This window comes from Chrysochloris asiatica, unplaced genomic scaffold (genome assembly GCF_000296735.1).
Source record: "Chrysochloris asiatica unplaced genomic scaffold, ChrAsi1.0 scaffold00039, whole genome shotgun sequence".
NCBI classification, from domain to species: Eukaryota; Metazoa; Chordata; class Mammalia; order Afrosoricida; family Chrysochloridae; genus Chrysochloris; species Chrysochloris asiatica.
In genome coordinates, this window is record NW_006408557.1 from 2,812,355 (window position 1) to 2,828,602 (window position 16,248).

Below are 16,248 nucleotides of genomic sequence, written 5' to 3' on the forward strand. Positions count from 1 at the left end.
GTGAATGCTGGCTCCCTCAGGCAATCTCGCTCCAAAGATGGAGAAGTGGCTGTCCTCTCGCTATAGGGTCGAATTAGTCAGGCTGGAATCCATACTGGAAAGCTTTTGACCCACACTGCCTGGCCGCCCTGGCAAACCAGAAGTCCTTCAATGCAGTTTTGTCTTCTTTAAGTACATTGGTTCTTGATCATATGCTACCTCTTGAAATGGCTAAACATGGACCAATTCTTTTGGTACAATGACTCTATGTATTCTTTAAATCTTCTTTTGATTCTTTCTGTATCATTCAATATTTTAGCCATGTTGTTATTTTTGTTAAGTGTCATCAAGTCAGTTTCTACTAATAATGTCCCTGAATAAGGTTTCCAAGGAGCAGCTGGTAAGTTTGAACCACTGACCTTGCAGTTCAAACCGGCCTTGTAATCCAATGCATTAACCTGCAGTGTCACACCAGGACTCCATTCTGCCCATGCTGTTGTTGTTAAGGGCCATCGAGTCAATTCTGACCCATAGTGACCCTGTATAGGCTTTCCAGGGAGCAGCTGGTGAACTTGAACCACCCACTTTGCAGTTCATACGACTTTGCTGTCTGACGCATTAGCCCACAGAGCCACACTAGGACTCCATTTTGCCCATAGAATCCTTCACTATTGCAACCCAAGGCTTTAGTTTTTCTTCAGTTTGATAAATGCTGAGCACTTTCTTCCCTTTAGGTTTTCTGACTCCAGGTCTTTATAAATTTTATTTTAATGCTTGTGTTTGTCTTCTTGAGCTGCCCTTTGAAATTTTCCCTGTTACTTCCTTATTTCTTCCAGTTGCTTTAGCTTCTCCATAGTCAAGGGCAAGTGCCATAGTGTTGTGGTCTCTTCTAACATTCATTTTCGTCTTTCTTACTTTCCTGTCTTTTTAATGATGTTCTTGATGTCATAACACAATTCATCTAGCCTTTGATTATTTGTGTGCAATGCATCAAATCTGTTCTTGAGATGGTCTAAATTCAGATGGGATATTCTCAAGATCATATTTTGGCTCTCATGGATTTGTTTTAGTTTTCTTCAACTTTAGCCTGAACTTTCTTTTCCATTTTTTTTTTAAGCCTGAACTTTTATGTGAGAAATTGATGATCTGTTCTACATTTGATATTTGGTCACTGGCCTTGTTTTGCCTGATGAGATTATACTTCTCCATTGTTCCTTCCCGTAAATGTAGTCAATTTGATTCCTGTGTAATCCAGTTGGTGAGGTCCAAATGTATAGTTGCTGCTTATGTTATTCAAAAAAGGTGTTTGCAATAAATAAGTTATTGCTCTTGTAAAATTTTATCATACAATCTCCAGCATCATTTCTACCACCAACACCATATTTCTCAGCTACTGATGATTCATCTCTTGTTTCCAGCCATTGCATTCCCAATGATCAAAAGTACTGACTCCCTTAAACTATGTGTGGGTAACACAGTGCCCCAGCAGCAAATAAATATCTGGAGTACAGTGAATTGCTTTATATGGCTCTTCTAACCATAGGCTTTGTAAGTGCCACCAAATGACTGGGTGTTGTTATTATTGTGTGCCACTGAGTTGGTTACGACTTATAACGACATGACATAGTGTTTTCTGAGAGTAGCTGGTGAGTTGGAACTGCCTAACTCTGCTAGTGTAATGGTTATTAGTTGGGCTGCTAGTCTCAAAGTGAGTAGTTCAAAACTATCAGCCATCCCTGGACACCAAGTCTCCTCAGTGCAGGAGATAAAGAGCTGTGACACCATCGGAACAGCAGAGGAATGGAAGCAGCAGCAAGAGCAAAAGAAACCGTGAACTTCCTGACCAATGGAGCCAGTAAAGTTGAGTGCCTTCAGCACTAGGTTTTCTCGAGTAATGGGTTGCTTCCAGATACTTAATTGGGGGAGCTAGGTTTGCTGACTCACAGAGTACTTTCAGGTTTTTGGTAGACTACAGTGCTCTTGGGGCATTTGTAGTTAGTGCTAAAAGAGCTTTGTAACATTGCCTGAATAAGGCAGAGGCTAAGGGGCCACATGGCTGAGATGCAGAGGAACAGAGTTTAGTGTGCCTGTGGGCAGGGCTGAGAAGAGGCATTCTTGACCCAAAGAACTGTACCTGAGCATTTATGATCCTAAATTGTAATCTGTTTACTTCCTTAATAAATTCCATAATTGTGAGTATTTTCTGTGAGTTCTGTGCAACCATTGCAATGGATTATAAAACACAGCAGAGAAGTAGAAATGTCTTGGGAAGGATGGTTGGTGTCAGAACTGGTAAGTGTTGAATGGAAGAGACACATTTAACCTCTACCTCATAAGAATTGTCTTGAGCTTCCTCTCCTCCTTTTTGGAATTAGAAGAGGTCAGATACTGCTCCCATGCCATTTCTACAGCACCCTTGGGCAATGCAGTACAGGTTGATGTGCACTGAAATGGAAAGGGCAAGGAGAAAAAGTCAGGTGCCCTGAATGTCTGCTTGAATGCAGAAGTTGATTCATTCTAAAAATTCATATTAACATAATATTTGATGCTTTGTGCATGGCTGTAGGGTGCTTTGAGTTTGGTTGTAGGCGCATAATCTCATTTATCTGATTAATAATTTAAAATTGGATGTTGCCATCTTTAAAAAACAAGCTGTCTCCAAATATGTCTGAGGATGTGTTCTGTTCAGGGCACAATTTCCTTTATAGGTAAGATGTTTGTTTTACCATAAAATTATAATTGATGCCATTTAAAAAAAATTCTACAGTGGCATTATATGTCAATTCTGGTGTTAAATTCCACCGGAGAATAATGTTTACTGTTATGAGTAATCCAAGGTCTAATGAATGCAGCAGTATACCACATGTCAATAAGAAGACAGTTGATGTGTGTATATTTATTTCTTAATATAACATATCTATATAGAAGCAATTTTTAAAAATAACTAGAATAAAATCGTATATAAACATGCAGATTGTTTATTGCATGACATTCACTTTTCTACATCATGTTGTTGTTTTGGTTTGCATGTAGTCAGTTCCGACTCATAGTGACCCCATGTGTTTCAGATTAGAACTGCACCATAGAGGGTTCTTGGCTGTAGTCTTAATGGAAGGTGACCATTAAGCCTGTCTTCAACTGTACTGCTGGGTGGCTTTGAACTAGCAACCTTTAAGCTAGCATGGAGCACAAACACTTTGTCACTGAAGGACATTTGCTACATGATAAACCAAAGTGAAAACCAAACCTACTGTCATCAAGTTGATTCTGACTCAGAGCAAGTATATATATATATATTATTTTGATAAAAACATATTTACCAAATATGTCTAATATTTCTGTTGACTATGTTGACTCTTGTTTATTAATTACTTGCAAATATTTTTGATTGAATATATGAATGTATGAATATTTTTTTGAGGGGGATGCCTCTCTCTGGACCAATCCATTTGTTAGGAGGAGATGACTAAAGAGAAGTGAGGTCTAAGAATTGAAAGGGTAATTCATTTGAAGTCATAAATGAATTGCTTTTCAGAGGTTCAGGTACAAAATGCATATTTATAGAGAAGATATGGGCTTTACTATTAATTTGCTTCTTGATTAATAACATCTCAACTTAAAAGTCTTATTCAACTTAGTTTAGCAAGTTATTTATCATCTATCAATCATAATAAATGCATATATGTGTATATGTATTTATTATGATTTTTAGATGTTATATATGTATATGCTTGTCTTGTTGTTTTTGTTAAGAGCCATCAAGTTGGTTCCAACTCACAGCGACCCTGTGCAGGGTTTCTGAGGAGCAGCTGATGGGTCTGAACTACTGACCTGTGGTTCACAGTCCAGAGCTAATCCTACAGCGCTACACCCGGAGTCTATTTATAGATTTGTTGTTACATGTTGTTGAGTTGGTTCTGACTTATAAAGACTCTACACACTGAAGAAGATATTGCTCAGTCCTATGTAATCCTCATAGTTGTTGTTATGTTTGAGCCCATTGTTGCAGCCACTGTGTCAATCCATCTTGTTGAGGATCTTCTGCTATTTCACTGACCTTCCACTTTTCTAAGTATGATGTTCTTCTCCAGGGCCTATCACTCCTAACAATATGTCTACAGTTTGAGAGACAAAATCTTACCAATTTTGCTTCTAAGAAGCATTCTGGTTGTACTTCTTCCAAAACAGATTTGTTTGTTCTTCTGGCAATCCAATGGTACTTTCAATATTCTTCACCAACACCATGATTCAAATGCATCAGTTCTTCTACTGTCTTCCTTATTCATTGTCCAACTTTCACATGCATATGAAGCAATAGAAATCCTTAGTCTTCCAACAGACAACCTTTGCTCTTTAATATTTTAAAGAAGTCTTCTATAAAAGATTTGCCCAATGCAATTATGCCATTTTATATCTTGACTGTTGTTTCCCTGACGACCGATTATAGATGGGAACAAATTGAGTCTTTGAAAACTTCAATCATTTCTCCATTTATCATGATTTTATTTATTGTTCCATTTGTGAGGACTTTTGTTTTCTTTACATTGAGCCACAATCCATACTGAAGACTGTGATCTTTGATTTCATCAGTAAGTATTTCAAGTCCCCTTCACTTTCAGCATGCAAAGTGTGTCACCCGCACTATGCAGGTTGTTACTTTTTCGTCATCCAATTTAGATGCCAAGTTCTTCTTCATGTAATTTAGCTTCTTGGATTATTTGCTCAGCATGCAGATTGAACATCCTGTTGAGTGTTCTGACTCATAGAGACCGTATAAAGGGTTTCTGAGGCTTTAATCTTTGAAAGAGCAGAAAGTCTCATCTTTCTCCTGAGGTGCAGCTTATAGGCTGAAACCACTAACCTAATGATTCACAGTGCAGCATTTATTTTACAGAACCACCACACTCCTGGATTGAATAAGTATGATGAAAGGATGCAACCCTGATGTACACCTTTCCTGATTTTATATCACTCAGAACAAGGGGATACTGAGCCTTTGAGCTATGTGAAGGTTTCTCATGAGCACAATTAAGTGTTCTAGAATATACATTCTTAGCAACATTAACCATAATTTCTTATGAGCCACACAATTGAATTCCTTTGCATAGTCAAATAAAGTACAAGCAAACATCTTTCTGGTGTTCGCTGCTTTCAGCCAAGATGCATCTGACTTCGGGAATGATATCTTTCATTCTGCATCCTTTTGTGGATCCAGCTTGAATTTCTGGCAGCTCCCTGTCATTATACTGCTGCAGCTGTTTTGAATGACCTTCAGCAAAATTTTACTTGCATAGGTCTGGTAGCGTAGTGGTTACGAATTGGGCTGTGAACCGCAAGGTAAACAGTTCGAAACTACCAGCTGTTCCGTGGGAGAAAGATGAGGCTTTCTACTCCCGTAAAGATTTACAGCCTCGGAAACCCTGTACAGGGTCGCTATGAGTCAGAACCAACTCCACGGCACGTAACAACAAAAACAACATGATATTAATGATATTGTTTGATGATATTTGCATTCCATTCAGTCACCTTTCTTAGGAATAGGCACAAAATATGAATCTCTTGCATTCAGTGGACCAGGTTGCTGCATTTGAAATTTCTTGACATAGACGAGTGAGTATTTTCAGTGCTCCAGCAGTTTGTTGAAAGATTTTAATTGGTATTCCACCAATTCCTGGAGTCTTGTTTTTTGCCATCACCTTCAGTGCAGCTTGGAATTTTCCCTCAATACCATTGGTTCTTGAATATGTGATACCTTTTGTATTGACTGATCATTAACTGTGTATTCCTCTCATGTTCTTTGGATGTTTCCAGTGTCGTTCTACACATTGCTCATGTTATTGTTCAGTGTCATTGAGTCAGTTCTGACTCACAGCAACCCTATACATGATTCAGTTCTGACTCACAGCAACCCTATACATGATTTCTGAGGAGTAGCTGGTGGGTTTGAACTGCCAATCTTGCAGTAACTAGTCCATTGTTTGTTCTATAGAATCTTACAATATTTCAAATAGAGGCTTGATTTTTTTTCTTCAGTTCTTTCTGCTTGAGAAATGCTGATCATGTTCTTCCCCTTTGGTTTTCTAACTTCTGGTCTTTTCACATTCATTTATAAAATTTGACTATGTCTTTCTGAGCTGCCCTTTGCATTTTTTTTTTTTTTTTTCTGTTCAGCTGTTTTACTCCAACATTTTGTCCAGTAACTTTAGTTGCTTTACACTCAAGAGCAAGTTTCAGAATCTCATCTGACATCCACTTTTTTCCTTTTTATCCCTGTCTTTTTGGTGACCTTTTGCTTTCTTCATGTGTGATGGTCTTGATGTCATTGCTGCCATAGTTTTGGTCTTCGGTCATTAGTGTCTAATGCATCAAACTTATTCTTGAGATTGTCTCTAAATTCATGGGGTATATACGCAAGGTCAGGGCATAGTGTAGGTATATATGATAAGCACTGGATTGCAAACCACAAGGTCAGTGGTTCAAGCCCACTGGCATTCTTTAGAAGAATGATGAGGCTGTCTACTCCTGCAATGATTTGTAGCCTCAGAAACCCTATACCAGGTATCTAGTATTGGAACTGACTCCTCAGAACTTATCAATTAAAACAACAACATACTCGAGGTCATATTTTTGCTCTTGTGGGGTTGTCTTAGTTTTCTTCAGTTTCAGCCTGAACTTGCATATGAGCAATTGATGGTGTGTTCCACAGTTGTCTCCTGACTTGATTTTGGCTGATAATATTGAGCTTCTCCATCATCTTTTTCCACAGATGTAGTCAGCTTTATTCCTGTGTATTCCATCTGGTGAGGTACATGTGTATAAATGCCTTTTTATGTTATTGAAAATGGTATTTGCAACAAGTAACTCACTGGTCCTACAAAGTTCTATCCCATGATCTCCAGCATCCTATCTATCACCAAAGCCTTATTTACCAATGACTATGGTTCCTCTTTTTATTTCCAACTTTTACATTCCAATCATCAGTAATTATTTAATTTTCATTATCACTGTCCTTAGTGGTTGGAGCATAAATTAGCATAATAATGATATAAACTGATATTCCTGGGTTTTTTGTTTCTGTTTTTAAATGTCAATGAATAGGTTCCTAGAACTCATAGTAACCCTAAATAGGGTTTTCAAGGCTATAAAGCTTTTTGGTTTGGGATTCACAGTTCATTGCTTATCCTACAGAGCCACCAAGCTCCGTGTTCTTCCTTGTTGTTAATGTTGTTGTTAAGTGTTATAGAGTCAGTTCCAAATCATAGCGATCCTATATAGGGCTTCCGAGGAAGTCTTCCATGTAGACCTATGGACATTATCCTGTCATAACTTTGTTTTGTTTTGTTGTGCATGAGGTCACTATGAGTTGGTACCAACATGCTAGCACCTAACAACAACAACAACATGGGAAGGGACTGTGAAAAAGCTCAACATCATTAGCCAAAAGAAGGCCAGAGGAAGACTGTGGAACAGACTATCAATTGCTCATATACAAGTTCAAGATGAAACTGAAGAAAATGAAAATGAGTCAGCAAGAGCCAAAATATGACCTTGAATATATCCTATTTGAATTTTGAGACACTCTCAAGAAAAGATTTAATACATTAGATACTAATGACCAAAGACCAGAAAAGTTGCGGAATGACATTACAAACATCATATAGAAAGAGAGCAAAAGGTCATTAAAAAGACAGGAAATGGAGAAAAACAAGACAAAAGTGGGCTCTGAAATAGGCTCTTGAGCACAGAGAAGCTAAAGTGAATGGAAGAAATGAGGAGATAAAAGTGCTACACAGAAAAATCTCAAAAGGGAAACTCAAGAAAACAAAACAAGATATAATGATGAAATGTGCAAAGACCCGGAGTTAGAAAATCTGAAGGGAAGACTACAGACAGCATTTCTCAAGCTGAAAGAACTGAAAAAATAATTTAAGCCTGAACTTGAAATATTGAAGGATTCTATGGGAAAAATATTGAGTGATTACATAAAGCATCAAAAGATGATGAAAGGAATTCACAGAGTCACTGTACCAAAAATAATTGGTCTATGCTCACCCATTTCAAAAGGAAGCATATTATTAAGAACCACTGATGTTAAAGGAAGGAGTACAAACTGTATTGAAGATATTGGTAAAAACCAAGACTCCAGGAATTGATAGAATACAAATTGAAATCTTTCAACAAACTCATGCAACACTGGAGGTACTCACTCATCTATGCCAGGAAATGTAGATGACATATACCTACCGGATAACCAATTGGAAGCGATTCATATTTGTGCTCATTCCAAAGAGAATGCAGAAATAATTGAACAATATCATTAATATCACATGCAATATCATTACTATCACAATGATATCGTTACTATAACATAAAATTTTTGCTGAAGACAATTCAAAAACAGTTGCAACAGAAGTCAAGCCAGATTCAGAAGAGGATATGAAATGAGGGATATCATTGGTGACATCAGATGGACCTTGGCTGATAGCAGAGACTACCAGAAAGTTGTTTCCTTGTGTCATATTGACTATGCAAAGGTTTTGACTGTGCACATCATGACAAACTATGGATAACATTTCAATGACTGGGTATTCTAGAACACTTAATTGTACTCATGGGGAACCTGTACATAGGCCAAGAAGTTAGAACAGACAAAGGGATAATGAGTGGTTTAAAATCAGGAAAGGTGTGCCTCCAGGGTTATATCCTTTTATTATACTTATGCAATCTGCATGCTGAACAAATAATCTGAGAAGTTAGATTGAATGAAGAAGAATATGGCATCGGGACTGGAGGAAGACTCATTACCAACCTGCAATATGCAGATGATACATCCTTGCTTGCTGAAAGGGAAGAGGACTTGAAATACGTAACTGATGAAGATCAAAGCCACAGCCTTCACTATGGCTTGCACCTCAATGTAAATAAGATGAAAATCCTTACCACTGGACCAATAAATAACATCCATATAATAGAGAAAAGATTGAAGTTATCAAAGATTTCATTTTGCTTGGATCTACAATCAGCACTCATGGAAATAGCATTTGGCAAATCTGCAGTAAAAGCTGTATTCAAAGTGTTAAGGAGCAAAAATATCAGTTTGAGAACTAAATTGTGTCTTACCCAAGTTATCATATTTTCAATGACCTCATATGCATATGAAAAAGTCTACAGAATAATTGATATATTTTAATTCTTTCTTTTTCTCAACTTGGAAAATTTCACCAGAAATAGTTCAGTCTGCAATAAAAAGGATTTAGGCTAGTGAGGAGTGAGATTATTACACACAGTGAAAACAATTTTCTTAGATATTTCTTAACATAGCAGTGATTTCTCATCAGTTGAATTGTAAATAATTGCCAAAATGGATTAGACCCACAGAAACTTTGTATGATGGACAAGCACTTGATAATGAAGAACCTTTTCCCCCATATTCTCTCACTGCTAATCCTTTGGTACAATTCAATACATATGTATTAAATACCTGCTAAGTAAGAGGCCTTGGAGTCCTGGTGTAGTGCTGTGGGTTAATACGCCAGACTGCAAAGTCCTTTGAACTGCAAGGTCGGCGGTTCAAGCTCACCAGCTGATCCTTGGAAGCCCTATACAGGGGCGCTATGGGTCAGAAACAACTTAACGGCACTTAACAACAACAAGAAGAAGTAAGAGACCTTAGGCTAGAGCCATATGCCTTTCATTTCTGTTAGGGAGATTTGTTGTTGTTGTTGTTAAGTGCACACCAATTGGTTCCGATTCATAGCGACCCTGTATAGGCTTTCCGAGGAATGGCTGGTGAGTTTGAACTGCTGACTTTGCGATTCAAACCAACCTTGTGGTCCAATGCTAATCTTATAATAGCGTCATACCAGGGAGATTTAGGAAAGTGTAAATGACTCTAATGTGTGGCTAGTTTAGGAAAATGACACAAAGGTTGTTTAGACCCCCTTGCTCCAGCATTTTCAAAGAATGAGGGAGATTTATGAAAGAGAGAGAAGGAAAATTAAGAAAGATTTAATTGATGGGCTGTGGTTTAGAGTTATCTCACAGAATAGATGGGATTTTTCCATAGGCAGAAATTGGTAAAAAGGCATTCAGGCAAAAGGAATGGCAGGAAGAGCAAGTTTGCACATATTCAGGCAAGCAGCAACTCATCGTTTTAGATGGAAATCTATGACACAAGCAGATAATGGAAAATACAAGTATTAAAAAAGAAATCTAGAGCCAACCTGTGGAAGGCTTTGAATGCTAACAAGATGTTATATGATTCGATCCATGTTTTATGAAAATGAATATGGTAGCACTGAGATCATGATACCAAGGAGAGGGACAAAAGGTAGAAAGATAAGTGCACGTATCTTTTCAAGAACTTTAAAAATTGACCAATGGATGTTCTTTATTGTATATTTTCAATAAACCAAATATTTATTTTAAAATGACATTCTTGAGTTTCCTAGCTTCTTAGGCAACAGATCTTTGTCAACATAGGCATTTAAGCTTCACTTCAACTAATTAAATAAGTCATGATTTTATTTCCATTTTACACATGAGGAGATTGAGACTTAGAGAGTTGAGTAAGTAGCATGAGGTCAAACTGTTAATAATCTGCTGAATGAACATTTGTATCCAGCCTGTGTAACTCCAACACCCAGGCTCTTAGCCACAACATATTTCTAGTTGAAATATGGAAGAAAAGGGTCAAGAATGAGAAAACATTCTTGAGATTTCAACACTGGTGGATTGGAAGTTGTTCCAGCTATGCAGTGCTGCATAGTAAACTACCCAACAGTTAGCAGCTTAGCGAATCAACCACTTTATTGTAGCTCATGGTTTAGCCAGTTAGGAACTTGAGTAGGCTTGCCTGAACAATTCGATTATACCAAACATTGACAGAGGACCCTCAGTCCTCAGTTGAGAGATGGAATTGTCTGGAAGGAGCTCAACAGCTTCCCTTGCAAGTCTGGTGTTTTGACACAGATGACTTGAAGTCTAGGTTCAGCTGGAAGTCTCCAGCAAGATGATCACAAGTGCTCTACAGGTGACTATGCCAGATTTGGGACTTTATATATGAAAGAATTGTAAAGATACACTCTTCCATGCTTGACATCTTTTGCTCAACATTGTGTTTTGTAAGATTACTCCATGAATGTCTTAGTTATCTAGTGCTGCTAAAGCAGAAATACCTATACAAGTGCTACTTTAGCAAACAGAAATTTATTCTATCATAGTTTAGGAGACTAGAAGTCCAAATTCAGAATGTCAGTTGTAGGGACAGGCTTTCTCTCTTCATCAGCTCTGGAGAAAGGTGCTTATCTCCTTTCATTGTCTGTTGGCTCAGCATTCCTTGGAGATCTCCTTGCATCTTGGCATCAATCTTCTCCTAGACCTTGGAGTTTCAGGGACCCCAGGTCCATAGGTGGCACTTTTCTCTTGACTCTTCTTTCTGGCTGGTAATTTGATCTTCTCATCTCTCTCTTCTTTTGTCTCATGTAAGATAAATGGCATTGCAGGTCACACACCTGGGAAACTCCCTTATATCAGTTCAGGGTTGTGATAGGATTAAGGGTCTTTCAACCTGTATCACATCAGATTACATCATGGTGAATCATCACATAACTATCATATTGCTTCATTACATTATGTTACATTACATTATGTGATATAACTGCCAAGTCACCGAGAGCCATGACTCAGTCAAGTTGACACATATTTTGTGGGAAAGGGGAGCAATAATTCAGTCCATAACAATGAACAACATGCAGTTGTGGTTCATTCATTTTTATTGCTGTATAGCATCACATTGTATGAACATAATATAATTTATTGATTGTACTATTAATCTATACAACTATTGATTAATTTTACTGTTAATGGATATTTGAGTAGTTTTCACTTTGAGCTTTTATCAATAGTGCTGGTATGAATATAATATTTACGTGTCTTCAGGTGAAATATGTTCACATTTCTGTTAAATATACCCAGTAGTAGATTTGCTGAGTATGTTTCTGTCAGCATTAAAGATTTTCCTAAATGATCACATGTGTCTCATGTTAGCAGAGTATGAGACTTCAGGTGCTCCAGGCCAACTAGTAGTGTTTCCCGATTCATTTTAGTTATTTTAGCTCTTTTGGTAGATTTATTTTGGTATAAATTGTTGTTGTTAAGTGCTGTCTAGTTGGTTCTAACTCATAGCAACCCTATATAGGGTTTCCAAGGAGCAGCTGGTGGGTTTGAACAGCCAACCTTGTGGTATGCAATCCAGTGCTGATCCTACAGTGCCCTAAAACTCAAAGAGAGGTGTTTCATGTCTTGCCTAAGTCTTGCTCACCCATTCTATTGTGTTGAGCTAACTTTGTGCTTCCGGAACAAATCGCTTGCCTGATTATTTGATTACTTCTTCTCTTCTTCCACAAGGTTGTTCTGCAGAAGTTTGGTAAAAATAATTGCAATTCACCTTTGGTTCAAAAAACCTCTTTTGTCTTCATGCTAGTGATCTTTGTATCCTAAAGCCAAATAGTGTTCACTATCTTTTGATGTATTCTATTCTTAATTAATCCAAACCAGAAGAGTTGATTTCAACTCATAGTGGTCTTGTAGTTCAGAGTATAAGTGTCCCATAGGGCTTCCAATGCTGCAATCTATACAATAGCACACTGCCGCATCTCTCTATCACTGTAACAACCAAGTGCTTAAGCAGTACACCATGAGAGCGCCTTTCTACTTTAAATAGGACCAGTAATCCCAGCATCCATTATTCTATTCCTAAGGAGTGCTGGTAGCATAGTGGTTACGAATCGGGCTGTGAAACGCAAGGTCAGCAGTTCGAAACCACCAGCTGTTCCATGGGAGAAAGATGAGGCTTTATGCTCCCATAAAGATTTACAGCCTCGGAAACCCTGTACAGGGCCGCTATGAGTCGGAACCAACTCCACAGCACATAACAATAACAACATGTAAAACACAAAAGCAAACAAAAAAAGCCTTTCAGATGAAATCTTGCATTTTGGTTTTCAGATTTTAGTATCTTCAGACTTAGTTCAATGTCATCCAGTATGTGTTGTATCTAAGTAAGAAACTTAAGAATAAAGTTTGGCTCAGTTGCTAGGAAATCAAACAGAAAATTCTTTATACACACAGATATAGATGTAATAGAAGATGTCTCTTTGACTTGCAAATGCAAGAGTCATGTCTATACATAGCTCTGCTGTAATGAATGCTTTTAAGTGATTTTACTTTCTTTTTACAAAACCTCTTGCTTTTCCTTTCTGTTTCTTTTCCATTTTTTTTTTTTTTTTCTTTCAATGGTAATGGTAAGCTTAGCTAACACACAAAAAGCACTTGGTGCAATGCCCAGTTCATAGTGATAATGAATATAGCTGTTGGTAATGATGAGAGATGACAAGATAATATGTCTGTCTTTAAAATTTTTGTGAGTATAGGACTAATTGAAGTCCTGGTGTGGCAGTGTAGGATAGGCACTAGAACAAAAGGTCAGCTTGAACCTCAAGGTGGGCAATTCAAATTTACCAGCCACTCATTGGAAACCCTACACTGGGTGGCTAGGAATCTGAACTAACCAATACTTAACAACAAAAGCAATAGGATTAATTGTGTTAGCCAATGTAAGGTATCTTCTAAAAGTTTGCATATAATCATTCATAGAACTAATATTTAGAGGCCAGAGAGAATAAATAAAATAGACAAGATAATAAAAGCAATAGGTAAGACAAGAATTCTCCCTCTTTCTGTAAGCTAGTGGTTTAACTTTCTTTAGACTTTCTTCAAAAAGTTTCTGCATCCTAAGTTGAACAACTTTGAGTGTATTTATTTGCCTCCCTTGCAAACAAATGAGCCTTGAATAGAACAGTCCCTTTAGTAGACATGCTATGCATTACTGTAGTTTTTGTGACCCTCTTGTCTCTACAAGTAGATTGCAAACCCCTCAAAGGCAGAGATGTCTCTTCTGCATCTTTGTATTCTTCTTTTTACTTAACACAGAGTGGAGAAATGTCATGTTATCCTGCTGATTAAGTCCATTAAGGATTCAGGTTGCATAACTCTTCAAATGGGGAATGGAGAATAAATTCTGCAAGTGACTTTAATGTTCATGAAAAGCATCAAAAGAAAATGTAGATGCCCTTTAGCCGTGCACAAAAAGCAGGGGAGAGAGTGGTCTTTTTCTAACTCTGTGAATTACCCTCAACTAAGCTTTCACCTCAGGGGCAGGATGTTATTTGGTTGTACTCTTTTAGATTTTTTTCTCAGTCTTGGTGTGAAACCACCAACTGAGTTGGAGATTTCAAAATAGGCCAGGGAGTTTAGAGGATACACAAAGTAGTCAATCCCAAAAGAACTTCCTTTATCTAGGTGAACTTCATCTGTGAGATATAATGACATCTACTCAATAGATCACTGTGGATGTGATTTTCAATCCCACATTAAGTAATATTTATAGGAAGATATACTCTTCTGTTCACATAATTAAAACTTAATTTGTTGCATAAAAATATATTTAAGGTCAAATTCTGACTCACCATATTAAGAATTCCAAGCTAACTAAATGGGAGCGATATATGGTGGAAGACATCATCCACATACAGTACGGAATAGAGTGCTTCTAAGTGTTTACAGGGAGACATCACAGACACTGTCAGTTCCCTAAATATATTCTGTGAGACATTTTAGGTTGATGTCCATCTATATGGTTCATTGATCTAAAGAATATGAAACTTCTGTCCAGATATGAAGACCAGAATAAGTCATTAAAACAGAATTTACTTCCAGTAATTACCTACTGCTGTGGTGCTGTACAATAAGCACTGGACTGCAAAGTTGGCTTAAACCACAAGGTCAGCAGTTCAAACCCACCAGATTCTCCTCAGAAACCGTATGTTGTTGTTGTTATTAAGTGCCACCAAGTTGATTGCAACTCACAACAGCCCTGTACAGTGTGTCCAAAGAGTGACTTAAGAGGTGGAACCACCAACCTTATGGTTCAAACTGACCTTGTGGTCCAGTGCTTTATCCCACTGTGCCACAACAGGACTCCCAGAAGCCCTAAACAGAAACCCTATACAAGGTCACTATGAGTTGTAATCAACTCAACAGCACCTAATACTAACAACAACAGTTACCTACTTTAATAAACAATGGGAATCATTTTTATCAAATTAAACTTTTTTTTTTAGAGTCCCGGTGCCGAGCCATAATATAAGCACTACACTGTTAACCGCAAGGATGGCCATGCAAACCCACCAGCTGCTCCTTGGAAACCCTATGATTTTGTTTGTTAAGTGCTGTTTAGTCAGTTCCAAGAAGTGGCTGATGAGCTTCAATCGCCGACCTTACAGTCCAAAACAATTTTGAAGTCCAGTGCATTAACCTGCAGCACTACACAGGTCACTACGCATCAGAACTGAATTGAAGACGTTTAACAATTAACAACAAAAATTCAAACAGTATTGTTTTGAATCTCTCCTCCTCCCCACACAGATTCTAAGAACCATCATGGCAGCATAGAGAAGCACACTGCCCAGCCAGAGTTGAGACCTTAGGTCTGAGTTGAGAAGGACACTTAAATTCTTCTAAACTTTTTCCATCACACCTGTTAGCCACCATCAAGCAACCCTGACTCATAATGATCTTGTCCAGTCCTGTTATCGAAGGCAGATTTGACCATGATCAATTGTGAAGATTCCTATTTTTCAAAAGAAGTTTTCACTGACTTCTTTTCAGAAATAGATTTCCAGGTCTTTCTTCCTAGTCAGCCTTAGTTTGTAAGCCCCACTGAAACCTATTCAGAATCATAGAAAAACACCAGTCTCCACTGACAGATGGGTGGTGGCTGTGCATTGCTGGGAATGAAATCCAGATCTCCCAGGGGGGAGTCAGTCCCTGAGCCACTACCGCTCCACTTCTCCAATCATACTTAACATCGTCCCCAGTTTTGAGCCCCATTTTGAGGAACAAGACTCAGGCAGTGGTATAAAGCATCAAGAAGAACTGGAGATGGGTCCAAGGCATATGTACCCAAGGGTCGCTGTACACTGGAGCTATCTAGAGATCTTTAAAAAAAATACTGATGCTTGTTTTCCACCACAAGATATTTTGATTTCATTAGTCTGGGACATGACCTGGGTATGGAAAATTTTAAAAGAGTCTTATCTGCTCTAAGTATCCCAATAGACAAGTCTTTTAGAAAAGTCATATTAAAAAAAAAAAAAAAAAAGATTAATGTATTGATTGGGTTCATTTAAAAGAAATTTTTAATGAACA